Source organism: Amblyraja radiata, chromosome 3 (assembly GCF_010909765.2).
Source record: "Amblyraja radiata isolate CabotCenter1 chromosome 3, sAmbRad1.1.pri, whole genome shotgun sequence".
NCBI classification, from domain to species: domain Eukaryota; kingdom Metazoa; phylum Chordata; class Chondrichthyes; order Rajiformes; family Rajidae; genus Amblyraja; species Amblyraja radiata.
The window spans coordinates 4,004,258-4,022,636 of record NC_045958.1 but is presented as its reverse complement, the minus strand read 5'-3'; positions in this window follow the sequence as shown (position 1 = coordinate 4,022,636).

The window sequence follows — 18,379 nt, the reverse complement described above, 5'->3', positions numbered from 1 at the left end:
ATTCAATATCCTTCTCCTTGGTGAATACCGAAGAAAAGAAATTGCTCAATATCTCCCCCATCTCTTTTGGCTCTGCAGATAGCTGTCCACTCTGTCTCTCCAATGGACCACTTTTATCCCTCGTTATCCTTTTGCTATTAATATAGCTGTAGAAACCCTTTGGATTTATTTTCACCTTACGTGCCAAAGCAACCTCATATCTTCTTTTAGCTTTTCTAATTTCTTTCTTAAGATTCTTTTTACATTCCTTATACTCCTCAAGCACCTCATTTACTTCATGCTGATTGGAGGATTCAAATCTCCCTTTATAATGTGCAATCACTATGATAAAAGACTCAATGCTCCAACAATCCTAAAGCATAAAGAGTTGTTTGTTTTAAATTCACAACCTCTCCAAACACATTTTTTTAATTTAAAAAAAAAAATTTATTCACCATATCCAATCTAAAGATATTTTTTCCAATTTTTTTTCTTAGTCCTTTAACCATCTCTGCTTTCATCGAATTAGACCTAATTTTAGATTAGTTTAATTTAGAGATACAGCACAGAAACTGGACCAGCAATCCCCGCACATTAACACTACCCTACACCCACTAGGGACAATTTTTAAAAACATTTTAACAAGCCAAGTGCTGCCTATCCTACTGATTTTGTGTCGATCTCCAGTAAAGGCTGAGGCCTGTGATGAGGCCTGCCATGACTGGCAGACTACTTTCAATGCGGCAAGATGGCTTATTATGTCCCAACTGTTTGCAGCTGGTCTGATCTGATCCGAAGCGGACTGAGCCAATATGCCATGGCAGCAGGTAGGCATGTGTGCCAAGAGTTACAAACAATGGTTTGTACAACCTGATCTATCGGAGTTGCTGCCTCAACAAGGCAGACAGCATCATCAGAGACCCACACCACCCTGGCCACACTCTCATTTCACCCCTGCCATCGTGTAGAAGGTACAGGAGCCTGAAAACTGTAATGTCCAGGTTCAGGAACAGCTTCTTCCCTACAACCATCAGGCTATATTATATTGTCTACAGTGTACTATGTTTACATATTGTGCTGCAGCAAGTAATATTTTCATTGTTCCATCTGTGATATTTATATACTGTTACTAAAACACTCAATTTGGCCACTTCCGGTCTACGTTGTAAATAAATTTGCGCAAAAACGCTACCCTATATCGCTATGAATTTTTTTGCCATCTTACTCACCATTCTCCTCCGCTCCAAGCACCCCAAGTTTTGTTCTGATCGGTGAAATAATGTAAAAGTTATGAAAGTTTGAAAAACCGTGAGATCAGCAGATTGGTCTTCTCGCCTGTCAGTCACCATAAAGGTAACGCCCCTCCCGGGGGCCAGGAGAATAAAGCCCCGGAGGCCACGCATGATTCAGTCAGTCAGCCCGCCCAGAAGCCGTGAGTGAGAGTTGAGTCCAGAACTGTGAGTGTTCTAGCCATGCTGACTGAACTTTGAGATTACAAGCAGTTACTGAGAGTTGAGTCCAGAACTGTGAGTGCTCCAGCTGTGCTGACTGAACTGTGAGACTACAAGTAGTTAGTGAGAGTTGAGTCCAGAACTGTGAGTGCTCCAGTCATTAGTGAGTGAATGTGAATCTACAAACCGTGGCGCACTCTGGAAGTCGAGCTCACGCCGGAAGTCGGGTTCACTCCGGAAGTCACACGCACTCCGGAGGTCGTGCTCACTCCGGAAGTTGCGCTCATTCCAGAAGTCACGCTCAGTCCAGAAGTGGGGCGTGAGTAGATTCAAGAGAGTTTTACTGTCATGTCCCAGGTGTGTGTGAGTGTGTTTATGTGTGTGTGGTGAGTGTGTATGAGTCTGTCTGTATGAATGTGTGTGAGTGTGCCTGAGTGTGTGTGTGAGTGTGTGTATGTGTGAGAGATGGAGGGTGTGTGTGTGTGAGATGGAGGGTGTGTGTGTGTGTGTGTGAGATGGACGGTGTGTGTGTGTGTGAGATGGAGGGTGTCATTACTTTCATAGACTGATATACAAGGACCCCCAGACCCCGTTGTACCCTTTTCCCAACTTGACGCCATTTAGATAGTAATCTGCCTTCCTGTTTTTGAGGAAAGATTGAAAAGACTAGGCTTGTATTCACTGGAGTTTAGAAGGATGAGGGGGTTCTTATAGAAACATATAAAATTATAAAAGGACTGGACAAGCTAGATGCAGGAAAAATGTTCCCAGGCGATTCCAGAACCAGGGGCCACAGTCTTAGAATAAAGGGGATGTCATTTAAGACTGAGGTGAGAAAAAACTTTTTCACGCAGAGAGTTGTGAATTAGTGGAATTCCCTGCCACAGAGGGCAGTGGAGGCCAAATCACTGGATGGATTTAAGATTTAAGAGAGAGTTAGATAGAGCTCTGGGGGGCTGGTGGAATCAAGGGATTTGGGGAGAAGGCAGGCACGGGTTATTGATTTGGGATGATCAGCCATGATCAAAATGAATGCCGGTGCTGGTTTGAAGGGCCGAATGGCCTCCTCCTGCACCTATTTTCTATGTTTCTATGTTTCTATGAGTGAGTCAACTGCGAGTCCACCAGCCGTGAGTGAGTGAACTGTGAGTCCACCAGCCGTGAATGAGTGAGCTGCGAGTCCACCAGCTGTGAGTGAGTGAATTGCCAGCCCACCAGCCGTGAGTTAGTCAACTGCAAGTCCACCAGCCGTGAGTGAGTCAACTGTGAGTCCACCAGCCGTGAGTGACTGAACTGTGAGTCCACCAGCCGTGAGTGACTGAACTGTGAGTCCAAGAATCCATTTGGCCTACAATGTCCATGCTAGCCCTCTGGAAACCAGTTACTTCAGCCCACAACACCCATACTAACGCTCCAGAAAGCACCCCCACCCACTTGCCACACATATTGGAATTGATGGAGAGGTGGAATATTGCATTGGGGGACCAGCCTTCCCATGTGAACATAGGACCCAACAGGACACACTTAGTCTAGTATAACAATAAAACACTCTACTGTTGATCTTCCCTGAGGAGCCTTCTTTCATTTTAATCAACTCTCTTCACGGAAATTCATATCTGATGTGTTTCAAGAACGAAACCATCCTCCCAAGTTGAACAAAATGCTCCTCAGTTTTATATTTCAAAATAATCAACAGACATCAATTATCAAAACCAAGAAAGATATCTCAAGTTTGATAATATTTTAAAGATGGCACCATGAGGATTGTGGAGGAAAATGAAGTCAATGAATCTTGAAATTTAGATTTTGTTGAGTTTATTATTGTCACGTGTGCTGAGCTACAGTGAAAAGTGTTTTTTTATTGCGTGCAATCCAGTAAATGAAGAATATATACACGAGTACTACAATCAAGCCATCCACAGTGTCCAGTTGCAGAATAAAGAGTATATCATCTAGTGAAAGATGAAGTCCAATAAATTCAGATTAAACATAGTTTGGAGGTCTCCAATGCAGTAGATGGGATGTGAGGACCACACTCTAGCTGTTGAGAGGACAGTTCCGTTTCCTGATAACAGCTAAGAAGAAACTGTCCCTGAATCTAGAGGTATGTGCTTCTGGAAAGGAAGTTAAACTAACATAAATGGCACTGAGCAAAACACAAAGTGCTGGAGAAAATCAATGGGTCAAGCAGCATCTTTGGAGGAAAAGGATACTGTTCCATCAGGGACTGGATTTGTTTTTAGTGTTATTATGTGTGAAATGTTTTAAATTTCATGTGCGATGCTCCGCTATTCCCTGGGAAACGTATTTTCATTTTGCACTGTACAACTGTTGCTTGCAAGATGACAATAAAGGTTGATTGATTGATTGATTGATTGATTGATGTTCCCAAAGGGTTCTGAGTCGCAACGTTTTCTGTCCATTCCCTCTGCAGTTACTGCCTGACCTGCTGAGTTCCTCCAGCACGACGCGTTTAGCTTAGGATTCCAGCATCTGCAGCTTCCTTTCTCCATACATGGTGCTGCATAGTGCAATGTGTCCATTCACTTTTCTGTCAAATCTGAGGCTTTAACATTGTCGAGGTAAAGCATGAATTTTAATAACATAGACCCAAAATGCAAGAAAATGAACGCCAGAAGGAAATTATTGCATAAATTGCCACTCAATGCAGCATCTTTCTTGGTTTTATTGTGCACAGCTGAAGAGTTTGCGCTGGGATGGCAGATTCTGTTAGAAACACTAATTCACCGTACCTTGAAAGAATTCAGAATAATTTTAGTCACAACATGCTTGGTTTCTGGATTAAACTGTGCTGAAGTTGTGCTTTGTACATGCGTTGACTACGCTATCTATAATTTACAAAAGGTTCTTCGCGGGGAATTATAAGTATGTCAGAATTTGAAAGAATTATATCATTGAGTGCAGGATGGTTATTTCAGGTTGTCATTTGGTGACAAGTCTTGATATGACAGAAGATAGTAACTAAGAGCTTCCCCAAAAGGAGAGAGTGGAAATTACAGGGTGAATAGCAAATTATACCTCTCAAAGTATACCATCTCATTCACTGGTATCAGTGCTTCACTGGAGAATTTGGATCAGATTAGGAATCAGAAATATATATTTTTTAAATATATAAAGATGCACTAAAAAAACAAATTAGTGCTTAATTTACAATAGGAGTATAGACTGCATTAATATTATAAATTAATTAGGCTCTGTATTTTAAGGGTGGTGCAGCAGTAAAGTTGCTGCCTTACAGCGCCAGAGGCCTGGGTTCAATCCTGACCATGGGTTCAGTCTGTACGTAATTTGTACGTTCTCCCCATGACCTGCGTGGCTTTTCTCCAGGTGCTCCAGCTTCCTCTCACACCCCAAAGATGTATAGGTTAATTGTAGGTTAATTGGCTTCGGAAAAACTGGAAATAGTCTCCAGTGGAAATAGTCTCCACGAAATGCATTTTGTTGTCTCTGTACTGTACACTGACAATGACAATTAAAATTGAATCTGAATCTGAATCAGTGTGTGTAGGATAATGTTAGTGTGCGGGGATCGCTGGTCGGCATGGACTCGCTGGGCCGAAGGGCCTGTTTCCGCGCTGTATCTTTAAACTTAATTGAGGGAAAAATTAAAGAGATCTTTCGGTTCCCTTATTCCAAATGATCAGTCATGCTATAGAAAGATTTTCATAAACACCCTAGCACCTCTCTCCTCTGAAAAGCTATGAAATGCTACACATTCATGCCGGCCTTGGACAAAGTTGGATTCAACAAAGCTAGTCAGTCCCACATTTACACTGAACATCTTGATTTTCTGTTTGAAGGAGAAATCTCTTTTATGTGTGCCCTCAAACGGAGTCAGTAGTCACATTAAATGCTATTATTTATTGCAATTTGGGTCTTGCTTTGTTAAATCACACCTTTCCAGCGGAAATAAACTTGAATGAAAGACATAAAGCACAGCGCAGGAATAGTCCCTTCAGCCCATAATGACAATGCTGACCATATTGCCAATATAACTGATTCCATCTTCCGACACACAGTCTTTATACCTTCGCCTGTTCCTGCAGCTCCTTAAAATGCCCGTTCAGCATTGCTGACATTTTTTTCTGAAACCTCCCCTTGCAGTAGCTTCCAGGCATCTTCCAATCTCTGTGTAAAAAAAAACTTGCCTCAGACATCTCCTTTGAACTTTCCCTCTCTCGGCTTAAACTCATGCCCTCAAGTATGTAACATTTTCACCCTAGGAAAGAGATGCTGGCTAACTGCCCTATCTATACCTTTCATAATTGCATATATTTCTCTTCTTCTCTCTGGATTGTCACCTTGTCGTGGTGGAGAAGCTTGTGTGGTCCTGAGATCCTGAGAGCGATGCCGTCTGGAGCTATGCTCCTGTTTGGGTCACCCATGGTGAGGGGGAGGTCTCTGACAAAGAGCAATCCAACCAAGACCTCAACGGTGGAACAGGCGGAGGATGATGGCTGAAGCGTCACAACGGCTGGGAAGGCGGATGAAGGCTGCAGCAGAAAAGGGTCTCCAGTCGTCTTGGATTCCATGCCACTGGATCCTGACCCAGATCTGTCAAGGACCGTGTGATGGCTGTCTGTCTCCCCACGTTAAACAAAGTCACGCACAGGCGTCCTCCATGAGAGGACAGTCATACACGTTTCGAAAGACCGCCGATTATATATTTCTGTCAGGTTGCCCCTCGTCCACCTGCTCTCCAGAGAAAACAACCAGAGTTTGTCCAAACTCTCCTTACAGGTAATACATTCCAATCCAGGCAAACTTCTTCTGCACACGCCTCAAACTTTCCACATCGTTCCTGTTATACAATGACCAGAACTGCACACAATACTCCACATAGGGCCTAGCTTCTTCTTCTTGCATTTGAGGCAGCAGAAGTCCGCAGCAGGGTGCCAATTCATAGTCAACGCATGTACAAAGCACAACTTCAGCACAGTTTAATCCAGAAACCAAGCATGTCGCAAGCAAAATTATTATTGTCAATTCTTTCAAGCCCCGGTTTGACATCAGTAGGTGCCCTAAAAAGAGCGCATGCTCCGGGTTGGCGCTAAGCTGCGGCACTGCTGCTGACTCTATTTGTTGTCGTTCGTCTGACTGAGGCCAGTAGACAGGGCTCACCACGGAGAGGTCGACAACATGAGCCCCATGGCCGAGCTGAAACATGACCTTTATACTCTATGCACCAAGATGAAGACATGCATGCCATGCACCTTCTTTACCACCACAGCACCGGGTCCCTGGTGGGAGACCGCTTTTCGGGGCTTCCGCAGCGGCGACTTCTCCCGCCCGAGTTGCGGGGTTGAAGATTACCTGGAGCGGGGCCTACATCACCGCCCCGCGCGGCTTGGAATGGCCGCTGGACTTTGTGAGCGCCCGCCGGGGCTCCAACACCAAGAGCCCGCCGGGGCTCCAACACCAAGACCTGGTGCGTGGCCTTGCATCACCCGGCGTGGCTTTAATGGCTGCGGGACATTTAACATCGCCCGCCGGGGGCTTTGACTCTGTCTTTGACTCTGACATGGGGGGGAGAGGGGAGTGCAGGGGAGAGATATGTTTAAGTTTTGCCTTCCATCACAGTGAGGAGGACTCACTGTGATGGATGTTTATGTGAATTAAATTGTGTTGGTGTGTGTCTTGGTTCTTTTTTTGTATGGCTGCAGAAACCAAATTTCGTTTGAACCTCATGTGAGGTTCAAATGATAATAAAAGGTATTGTATTGTATTGTATTGTATTGTACTTGTGCTGCCATTTTAGGAAGCAAGAGATGTGCAGCCCTCTGATTGTCCTAAGGTTCCTGGCATTTACTGTATACTTCCCTCTTGCATTTCACCTCCCATAGTGCAGCACCTCCAACAGGTCCAGTCTGAAGAAGGGTCCCGACCCGAAACGTCACCCATTATTTTTCTCCAGAGATGCTGCCTGACCCGTTGAGTTACTCCAGCACTTTTTCTCTATCTTAGGCCAAGATTAATCTTCATCTGCCATTGCTGCCCAAATTTCCCTACTGATCTATATTCCAACTGATCTACTGTATATTGTGCTGTGAACTTTGTTAACCCTCCTCACTATCCAGGGCACTATTAATTTTTGTGTCATCTGCAAACTTACTATCAAACCACCTACATTTTCATCCGAGTATTCCATATTTTAACTGAGAAAACTAATTTATCTATTTCAACTCATAAGATGCACCCCCAACCATGAGTACATAAGAATAAATGTGGTCATCAGCATTAACTGTGCCAAGAACTATTGGACTAAGTTGTATAGCCCGATCCATTCATGAGTACTGACCTTCTCCCTGCAGGGATCATGTGGATCAAAAAGGCAGCCTGCATCATCAAGGGCCCGTACAAACCCTGGCCATGCTCCCATTTCACTCCTGCCACCGGGAAGAAGGTATAGGAGTTAGAAAACTGTGACCTCTAGGTTCAGGAGTAGCTTCTTCCCAACAACCAAACCCCAACTAAATGAACACTCCAAACCCCAACTAAATGAAAGCTATAACATGTTTTGGTTGCACTAGGCATTTTGGGTTTTTTTTGCACTAATATTATTTTTAATTTATTAAAACATTTTTGTTTATTATTTTATCTATGAGTGCTGTGTTTACAGACCTGTTATGCTACTGCAAATAAAAATGTAATTGGTCAATTTTCAGTACATATGACAATTAAACTCTCTTCATTATTCACTTCCATGCATTCGGTTTCATTTTATTAATATTCAAAAATCAATCTCTCACATGGATTTTAATCTCTTCATTATGCTCTTTATTCAATGGCATTTACCAAGCTTTGTCTCAGATGCCTTCTCACAAAGATTATATGCCCTTTCCGTTATATTACAGTAATAGGCTGAATTACTGTGGTGTAACCCTTGTTATTTGTCCCAGATATTAACCCAATTTGATAATGAATTGTATTTGGTTAAAACTGCTGTGAACTATAAATTTAATGTTGAGTACTAATAATTTATCAGAGCGGTTCGGGAGTCTAATGTTTGATTACACTAATTGGGGAGAAGTGCAAAAATGCAGAAAGGCTAATTGCAAAAGTATTAGGGCAGGAGCTGAGGAAAGAAGATTGTGTAAGTCCACTTACCACATCTTCGGTACGTCCACATATAGTGTAGCACAGTGGCGTATATGTAGAGTTGCTGCCTTACAGCAACTTAAGATGTGAGTTCGATGCTGACCACAGGTGCTCGCTATACACAGTAGGAACAAGTAGAATGGATAAGGGAGAGCCAGTGGGTGTGGTGTATCTGGACTTTCTAAAAGCAATTGACAAGGTGTGCAAAATTAGTGTGCCATCCGGTTCTCTATCCATGCCAATACCCCCATGGTATTGGGGGTAGGGTATTGGCATGGATAGAGAACTGGATGGCAGACAGGATGCAAAGAGTAGGAATTAACAGGTCCATTTCAGAATGGCAGGCATTGACTAGTGGGGTGCCACAAGGCTCGGTGGTGGGACCCCAGTTATTTACAATATATATTAACGATTTAGATGAGGGAATTAAATATAACATCTACAAGTTTGCAGATGACACAAAGCTGGGTGGCAGTGTGAGCTGCGAGGAGGATGCTATGAGGCTGCATGGTGACTTGGATAGGTTGGGTGAGTGGGCGGAAGCATGGCAGATGCAGTATAATGTGGATAAATAGGAGGTTATCCACTTTGGTGGCAAGAACAGGAAGGCAGATTATTATCTGAATGGTGTCAGATTAGGAAACTGGGATTGGCAACGAGACCTGGGTGTGTTTGTACATCAGTCACTGAAAGTAAGCAAACAATGAACAACAGGCAGTGAAGAAAGCTAATGGCATGTTGGCCTTCATTGTGAGAGGATTTGAGTTTAAGAGCAAGGAAGTCCTATTGCAGTTGTCGAGGGCCCTGGTGAGACCGCACCTGGAAAATTGTGTGGAATTTTGGTCTCCTAATTTGAGGAAGGACATTATTACTATCGAGGGAGTGCAGTATAGGTTCACCAGGTTAGTTCCAGGGATGCCAGGATTGACATACAGTGCCCTCCATAATGTTTGGGACAAAGACCCATCATTTATCTATTTGCCTCTGTACTCCACAATTTGAGGATTGTAATAGAAAAGAATCACATGTTGTTAAAGTCCATATTGTCAGATTTTATTAAAGGCCATATTTTTAAGGCTTTTATTTTATTAAAGGCTTATTTTAAGAATAAGGAGTAAGCCATTTAGAACGGAGACAAGGAAACACTTTTTCTCAGAGAGTAGTGAGTCTGTGGAATTCTCTGCTTCAGAGGGCGGTGGAGGCAGGTTCTCTGGATGCTTTCAAGAGAGAACTAGATAGGGCTCTTAAAAATGGCGGAGTCAGGGGATATGGGGAGAAGGCAAGAACGGGATACTGATTGGAGATGATCAGCCATGATAACATTGAATGGCGGTGCTGGCTCGAAGGACTGAATGGCCTACTCCTGCACCTATTGTCTATTGTCTATTGCCATTTTTATATATTTTGGTTTCACCATGTAGAAATTACAGCTGTGTTTATACATAGTCCCCCCATTTCCGGGCACCATAATGTTTGGGACACATGGCTTCACAGGTGTTTGTAATTGCTCAGGTGTGTTTAATTGCCTCCTTAATGCAGGTATAAAAGAGCTCTCAGCATCTAGTCTTTCCATTACCTTTGGAAACATAGGCTTATGAAAATTAACTGATTGGAACATCATTAAGAAGAAAGAGAGCACTGGTGAGCTTATTAATCGCAAAGGGACTGGCAGGCCAAGGAAGACGTCCACAGCTGATAACAGAAGAATTCTCTCTATAATGAAGAAAAATTCCCAAACACCTGTCCGACAGATCAAAAACACTCTTCAGGAATGAATTTGTCAATGACCACTGTCCGCAGAACACTTCATGAACAGAAATACAGAGGCTACACTGCAAGATGCAAACCACTGGTTAGCCACAAAATTAGGTTGGCCATGTTACAGTTTGCCAAGAAGTACTTAAAAATGTCAACCACAGTTCTGGAACAAGGACTTGGGGACAGATGAGACGAAGATTCACTTATATCAGAATGATGACAACAGCAAAGTATGGAGGAGAGAAGGAACAGCCCAAGATCCAAAGCTTACCATCTCATCTGTGAAACACGGTGGTGGGGGTGTTATGGACTGGGCATGTATGGCTGCTGAAGGTATTGGCTCGCTTATCTTCATTGATGATACAACTGCTGATGGTAGTAGCAGAATGAATTCTGAAGTGTATAGACACATCCTATCTGCTCAAGTTCAAACAAATGCCTCAAAACTCATTGGCCGGCGGTTCATTCTACAGCAAGACAATGATCCCAAACATACTGCTAAAGCAACTAAGGAGTTTGTCAAAGCTAAAAAATGGTCAATTCTTGAGTGGCCAAGTCAATCACCCGATCTGAACCCAATTGAGCATGCCTTTTATATGCCGAAGAGAAAACTGAAGGGGACTAGCCCCCAAAACAAGCATAAGCTAAAGATGGCTGCAATACAGGCCTGGCAGAGCATCACCAGAGAAGACACCCAGCAACTGGTGATGTCCATGAATCGCAGACTTCAAGCAGTCATTGCATGCAAAGGATATGCAACAAAATACTAAACATGACTACTTTCATTTACATGACATTGCTGTGTCCCAAACATTTATGGTGCCTTGAATTGGGGAAGACTATGTATAAACACTGCTGTAATTTCTACATGGTGAAACCAAAATAGAAAAAAATGTCCTTTATTAAAATCTGACAATGTGTACTTTAACCTCCTGTGATTATTTTTGTGTTACAAATCTTAAATTGCGGAGTGCAGAGGCAAATAAGATTGTCCCAAACAATATAGAGGGCTCTATATGATGAAATGATGGGTCGACTGGGCTTGTATTCACTGAAATTTAGAAGGTGAGGGATCTTATAGAAACAAATAGAATTCTTAAAGGATGGGACAGGCTAGATGCTGGAAAAATGTTTCCGATGTTGGGGGAGTCCAGAGCCAGGGGCCACATTTTAAGTATAAGGGGTACGCCATTTAGGACAGAGATGATGAAAAACTTTTTTCACCCAGGGTTGTGAATCTGGGGAATTTTCTGCCACAGAAGGCAGTGAGGCCAATTCATTGGATATTTTCAAGAGTGAGTTAGATTTAGCTCTTAGGGCTAAAGGAATCAAGGGATATGGGGAAACAGCAGGAACGGGGTATTTTTTTTGGTTGATCAGCCACGATCATATTGAGTGGCGGTGCTAGCTCGAAGGGTCGAATGGCCCACTCCTGCACCTATTTTTCTATGTTCTATGTTTTCTATGTTTGTACGTTCTCGCATAAGTTTTCCCTGGGTGTTCCAGTTTCCTCCCACATTACAAAGACGTACAGCAGGGGTTCCCAACCTTTTACGTCCCGTTTACCCCTGGCAACTTTACTAGCACCTAACAATGTTATTTCACTAAGGTACACAAAATTGCTGGGGAAACTCAGCGGGTGCAGCAGCATCTATGGAGCGAAGGAAATAGGCGACGTTTCGGGCCGAAACCCTTCTTCAGACTGATGGGGGGTGGGGGAAAGAAAGAAGGAAAAGGGGAGGAGGAGGAGGAGCCCGAGGGCGGGCAGATGGGAGGGTGGGAGGAGACAGCTAGAGGGTTAAGGAAGGGGAGGAGACAGCAAGGGCTAGCCAAATTGGGAGAATTCTATGTTAATGCCATAAGGACGCAAGGTCCCCAGACGGAATATGAGGTGCTGTTCCTCCAATTTCCGCTGTTGCTCACTCTGGCAATGGAGGAGACCCAGGACAGAGAGGTCGGATTGGGAATGGGAGGGGGAGTTGAAGTGCTGAGCCACCGGGAGGTCAGGTAGGTTATTGCGGACTGAGCGGAGGTGTTCGGCGAAACGATCGCCCAACCTACGCTTGGTCTCACCGATGTAAATCAGCTGACATCTAGAGCAGCGGATGCAGTAGATGAGGTTGGAGGAGATACAGGTGAACCTTTGTCGCACCTGGAACGACTGCTTGGGACCTTGGATGGAGTCGAGGGGGGAGGTGAAGGGACAGGTGTTGCATTTCTTGCGGTTGCAACGGAAAGTGCCCGGGGAGGGGGTGGTGCGGGAGGGAAGGGAAGAATTGACGAGGGAGTTGCGGAGGGAGCGGTCTTTGCGGAAGGCAGACATGGGGGGAGATGGGAAGATGTGGCGAGTGGTGGGGTCACGTTGGAGGTGGCGGAAATGGCGGAGGATTATGTGTTGTATTTGCAGGCTGGTGGGGTGAAAGGTGAGGACCAGAGGGACTCTGCCCTTGTTGCGTGTGCGGGGATGGGGAGAGAGAGCAGTGTTACGGGGTATGGATGAGACCCTGGTGTGAGCCTCATCTATGGTGGCGGAGGGGAATCCCCGTTCCCTGAAGAACGAGGACATTTCCGATGCCCTGGTATGAAATGTCTCATCCTGGGAACAGATGCGGCGTAGGCGGAGGAATTGGGAGTAGGGGATGGAGTCTTTACAGGGGGCGGGGTGGGAAGACGTGTAGTTATGTTAAGTTATGTTAAGAAATGTTATTTCACTTATTTTTGAACAACTAATGATGAACAGATACCGGTATACCAGAACCAAACACAGTCAGTCAATGAGAAAAAAATATGTACAAATCCCGAATCAACAAATTTACCCCCTGGGTAGGCGAAAATTATCCCCAGGGGGTAAATATACACCAGGTTAGGAACCTTTAACGTACAGGTTTGTAGGTTAATTGTAATTGGGACGACAGATGGCACAATGGGCTAAGTGTTCGGCTGGCAACCGGAAGGTAGCCGGTTCGAATCCCGCTTGGAGTGCATACTGTCGTTGTGTCCTTGGGCAAGACACTTCACCCACCTTTGCCTGTGTGTGAATGTGTGTGAGTGATTGGTGGTGGTCGGAGGGGCCGTAGGCGCAGATTGGCAGCCACGCGTCCATCAGTCTGCCCCAGGGCAGCTGTGGCTACAGAAGTAGCTTACCACCACCGAGTGTGACTGAGGAGTGAATGAATAATGCGATGTAAAGCGCCTTGAGTATTAGAAAGGCGCTATATAAATCCCATCCATTATTATTATTATTATTATTGTAAACATTGTCTCTCGTGTGCAGGATAGTGCTGGTGTACGGGGATCACTGGTTGGTGTGGACTCGGTGGGCCTGTTACCGTGCTGTATCTCTAAACTAAACTAAACTAAACTAAACTAAACATGCCAGTTTGTGATGCCATAACAGCGGAGGTTATGTTTACACATCTATCTATTTTTTATTTTATTTACATTTGGCAGACCATGTGCCTGGTTGCATTAGCTCTGTGATAGTGTTCATTCATTGAAAGTATCTGCCAACTCTTTCTCACTATAACCTTATAGTGGGATCCTATATTTGATTACCACCCACTAAGGACTGAAAGCCTCACTTCTCAGTACTTTAATTATTTAATGTTTTTTATCTGTGAGTCAAGCCAATATATCAATTAAATCAAAACTATCATGAAAGTTCACTTTTATAAGAGGTTTCGTTTTAGTTTAGTTTAGAAATACATCGCAGAAACAGGCCCTTCGGCTCACCGAGTCCACGGCGATCAGTGACCCCTGTACACTATCTACACACTTGGGACAATTTACAATCTTACCAAAGCTAATTAACTTACATGCCTGTCGGTTTATGGAATATGGGAGGGAACCAGAGCATCTGAGGAAAACCCACGTGGTTACAGGGAGAACGTACAAACTCCGTACTCCCGTTCTCAGGATTGAACCCGGTGCTGGTTCTGGTGCTGTAAGGCAGCAACTCTACACCTGTGTCACCTTGCTGCCGACTAACGGGTAAGGGAACATTCTGGAGGAAAATCATACGATCATATGACCATAAGTGATAGGAGCAGAATTAGGCCATTTGGCCCATCAAGTCTACTCCGCCATTCAATCCTGGGTGATCTATCTCACCCTCCTAACCCCATTCTCCTGCCTTCTCTCCACAACATCTGACACCTCTACTAATCACAAATGTATCTATCTCTGCCTTAAATATATCCACTGACTTGTCCTCCACAGCATTCTGTGGCAAAGAATTACACAGATTCACCACCCTCTGACTAAATAAATTATTCCCCATTTCCTTCCTGAAAGAATGACCTTTAATTTTACTTCGGAATCACGTGAGTGACTACGTGAAGAACCCCGCTTACGATGCATGCGTGTCATATCGCTACACGCATTCGAACTCGTCATCGCTGGAGGAAGGACGTTCCTCCAAATCGGCAGTGGTTGAACCTGCAACAGGAACGTAAGGGAACTTCGTTTTCTTTACTTACCCTTTTTTATCTAGAAGGCTGATGAAGCTGGCTGGGGAGAGTCTGCAGATTTGCAGGCAGCCAGCAGCGGCCGGGGCCCGTTAATTACTTTTAAACAGGAACGGAGCCGACTTTAGCGCCAGGACAACGGTCGCTGGAGCAGTTTTCCCGACAACCCGGAAACAGCCCCACAAGTCGTTTAGTGGATTTAATAATTCATGGATCCGAGGGGCTGGAAGGTGCGGAACTGGCGTGTTAACAGGGGTTCCGCTGGTCTAAAAATAGCGGCGAGCGGTCAGTGCCCGAGAGCACTGAGTACACGTTGGACCCGTTGGACCCGCTGGAGCACCGCAGAGGCAGGGGGGGAAAACAGACAGCAGCAACAGGCTGAACTCCCGTAATGGGAATAGCTGTGCCAGACTTACCCCCCCCTGACTTTTGCTCCCGTTTTTTCGCGCCCGACTTTTGCTCCCGACTTTCCCTCCCGATTTTTGCTCCCAACTTCGCTCCCGCGCCGGCCCCGGCTGGTCGGGAGAGGTAGGCATAATCAGAGTCGTTGACTTCGAGGAGTCCGACTCTGAATAGCCGCGAGCGACCAGTGCCCGTGCGCACTGGGGGTCGGTTGGAGGGGTTTTAGGAGCAGCCACGAGCGGACAGAGCAGCAGGGAGCGAGAGGCACAGACTCCCAATAAGGGAGCAAGTGCAAATCACACCAAAACGGGTGGAAGAAAGAAAGAATCAGCACCACCATCTCCCGAAAGGGAGCGAGTGCAAATCACACCAAAACGGCTGGAGGAGCTCCTCCATGGTGGCAGTCCCAGAAATATGGAGGCTAGCCACAGTGGGCAAAAGGTAAGTCCCACAGCGGTACCCCGTGTGGGGCCGCAAGATATCTCTTACTCCTCGGAGGAGAGTGGGCAGGACCAAATTTGGTCAGACCCTGACCAAGGCACAGGTTTACATTACCCTGAAGGAGGGGAGAAAGTGGACTCTGCATTTCACCCTGTGTAGGAAATGGACAGAGCAACGCGTAGAAAGGCTGTAAAGAAGCTGCAGGACGTCAGTGGCGAAGGTGCCGGGGACCTGCAGCAGCAGCCGCCGGCACAGGCAACTTGTATGGAGACATCAGCTGTGCCGGATTTAAACCCCGCGCCGGGAAAATCAAATCCTAGACCGGGCGGGAAGGCAAAGCGCAAAGTACATCACTGCGAAAGTGATGTGGAGAAACAGCCTCCGGATAATACTTACCGATACCGAAGTAAGGATGAGCAGCTGCAGGATATAGCGCAGCCAGCAGCGGCCACTTTCGCGGAGCTGGGAAACCGGTACTAGTGGCTGCAGCATGTTCGGCCGTCAGCGACAGGTGCCGGGGAGTACCGGGACTGCGAGCAACGGCACAATTATATGGGGCGGCCGGGAGCGACCAGGCATGGTGACCGGCTGCGGCAAAAACCTCGTACGACTAGTGCCCGAGAGCACGTAGGTCGGCAGGAGCGGTTGGATAAAAGTACATGTCTACATATCACCTGCAAGCCAATACCTTTGCTGAGGTGTTGGCAAGACATTTACCTCCGGGAAATTGTGGGGCTCTGAATGTGGCCAGTGTTAACTGAAATATTTGGAGACACGTTGGTCAGGATGCTGGCTTCAAATCTGACCAGTTAGCCTTACTCACAGGTGTGCTTTTGTTCCCCTGAAACAGACATTACTGGAACAGACATTACTGTGTAATCCTGAGATGGGAATGCTATCTATCAGGAATTGTATTGGACTGCTGGATCCTTTAGTCTTAGCAGTAACCAAAAACATAACAGGACAAGGTATTGAACTGAAAGAAAGTTCTAAAGTCCTATCAGCGGGATATTAACGGCCGCACCATTAGAAATAAACATGACACTGGTTCACCAGGATGCACTGGCCTTATATGCAATCCTGGAACCTCCCAAACCACTGATATAGAATGTGGAGGTATTCATTACTTGCTCCTTAGTTCAGCATGTACTGAACTGAACGTCATTCAGACAAGGAAGCAACAAATTGAAGCATTATTAAACTACGTACACACATTATAGATGTTATGGAGACATCCAATAAGAATCACAGAAATTTGTGTACTAAATATCCTTATCATAGTCAGAGGTGGTTGCCACTTCATCTTAGGTTAATGGAACTTCGTACTTGTATTCTTTCAGATGGGAACTTTGTGTCATCTTCTGTATTGATCCTAGGGTACTATTTGGCAAGCATCGTATCAAGATATGCTGGCTAGATTACCAATTGGAGGTACCCACAGATGTGTTAAACTACAGGTCATCTGCGGTTCACTGCTAACACAGTTCACATGGCACTGACTTTGCTGGTAATATGGACAGCCTTAATGGAGACTGGCAGGGAACTAACTATCCATCAGACTGCTAGTAGAATTGGCATAGAGACTGTGTGCCAGCCATATAATATCAGACATTATCTAATTACTGAACGCAGTCACGCGTCATTCAAACAATTTATGGGTCATTCTGACAGGCTAATGAAGTAACCGACTGACGCCACTATGGCGCTAGATGTGGGTACATTTGTTAGGCATGGTCATAACCTAACATTAACAGTGACCAGTTTTATGGACACCGGGAGTAGTATGTCAACTATGGGTAGAAACTTACCGACACCATGTGACTATCTGGCCAACTCTATTTGTAAATTGAATTGAATTCTTATTTTATTCAGACATTTAGGTCTGAACGAAATGATATTGCCTGCAGCCATATAAGAATAAACAACATATTATAAACAACGGTGGTAGAAGGCAGAACCATTCATCACCATCCATCATAGACCTAACTTACTGGTTCTTTCTAGCAACATGGAGAGTTACCCATGTTACTATCTATATTAACCTATTTATTGTACAATTGAAAGCACCTCTTGTACACCTAGGACTGACGGACCATAGGCGGAATCTTTTCAGCGGGTCGCAGACAGTCCACTCATTCAACAGTACTTGGTATTCTCTAGAAATAGGGAGTACGTTCATAACTATTATCACCCACAGATCGATAAACAGCCATCTGTTCTGGAATTCCTGGCAAGCCTCCATTACGATGAGAGGCTTAGTCATAGTACCACAATTGCGCCAGGAGTGCTCTGTCTACATACCTGTCGAAGGTACAGAGCGACATTCTGTGGGGACACACACACTGGCAACAAAACTCATTAAGGGCATGTTAAAATTAATCCCCAAGAACTAGGTACATTCATATATGGGATGTGAGTTTTGTACTGACCAAGTTAAGAAACTGGTCTCCAGCTACAGCTCTGTCATTACAGAAACTGACTATGTAAACAGTCATGCTGATGGCCTTGGTCACGGCGCAAATAGTCCAGTCACTACAGAAACTAAGGCTGGACAACATGATGATTTCATCAGGGAATTAAACCTGTCACATCAATCAAAGGGTCAAACCGAACAGACAGGGGTCAGCAGGCCTAAAAACAAAGTACAGAGCCTATACGACAGATGGTCATTGCTGTATTATAACTCATTTACTATCATACATGAAGTATGCTAGATCATCAGAGGGAGGAAATGTCACGTTTACCAGCTACTAATAGCCACTC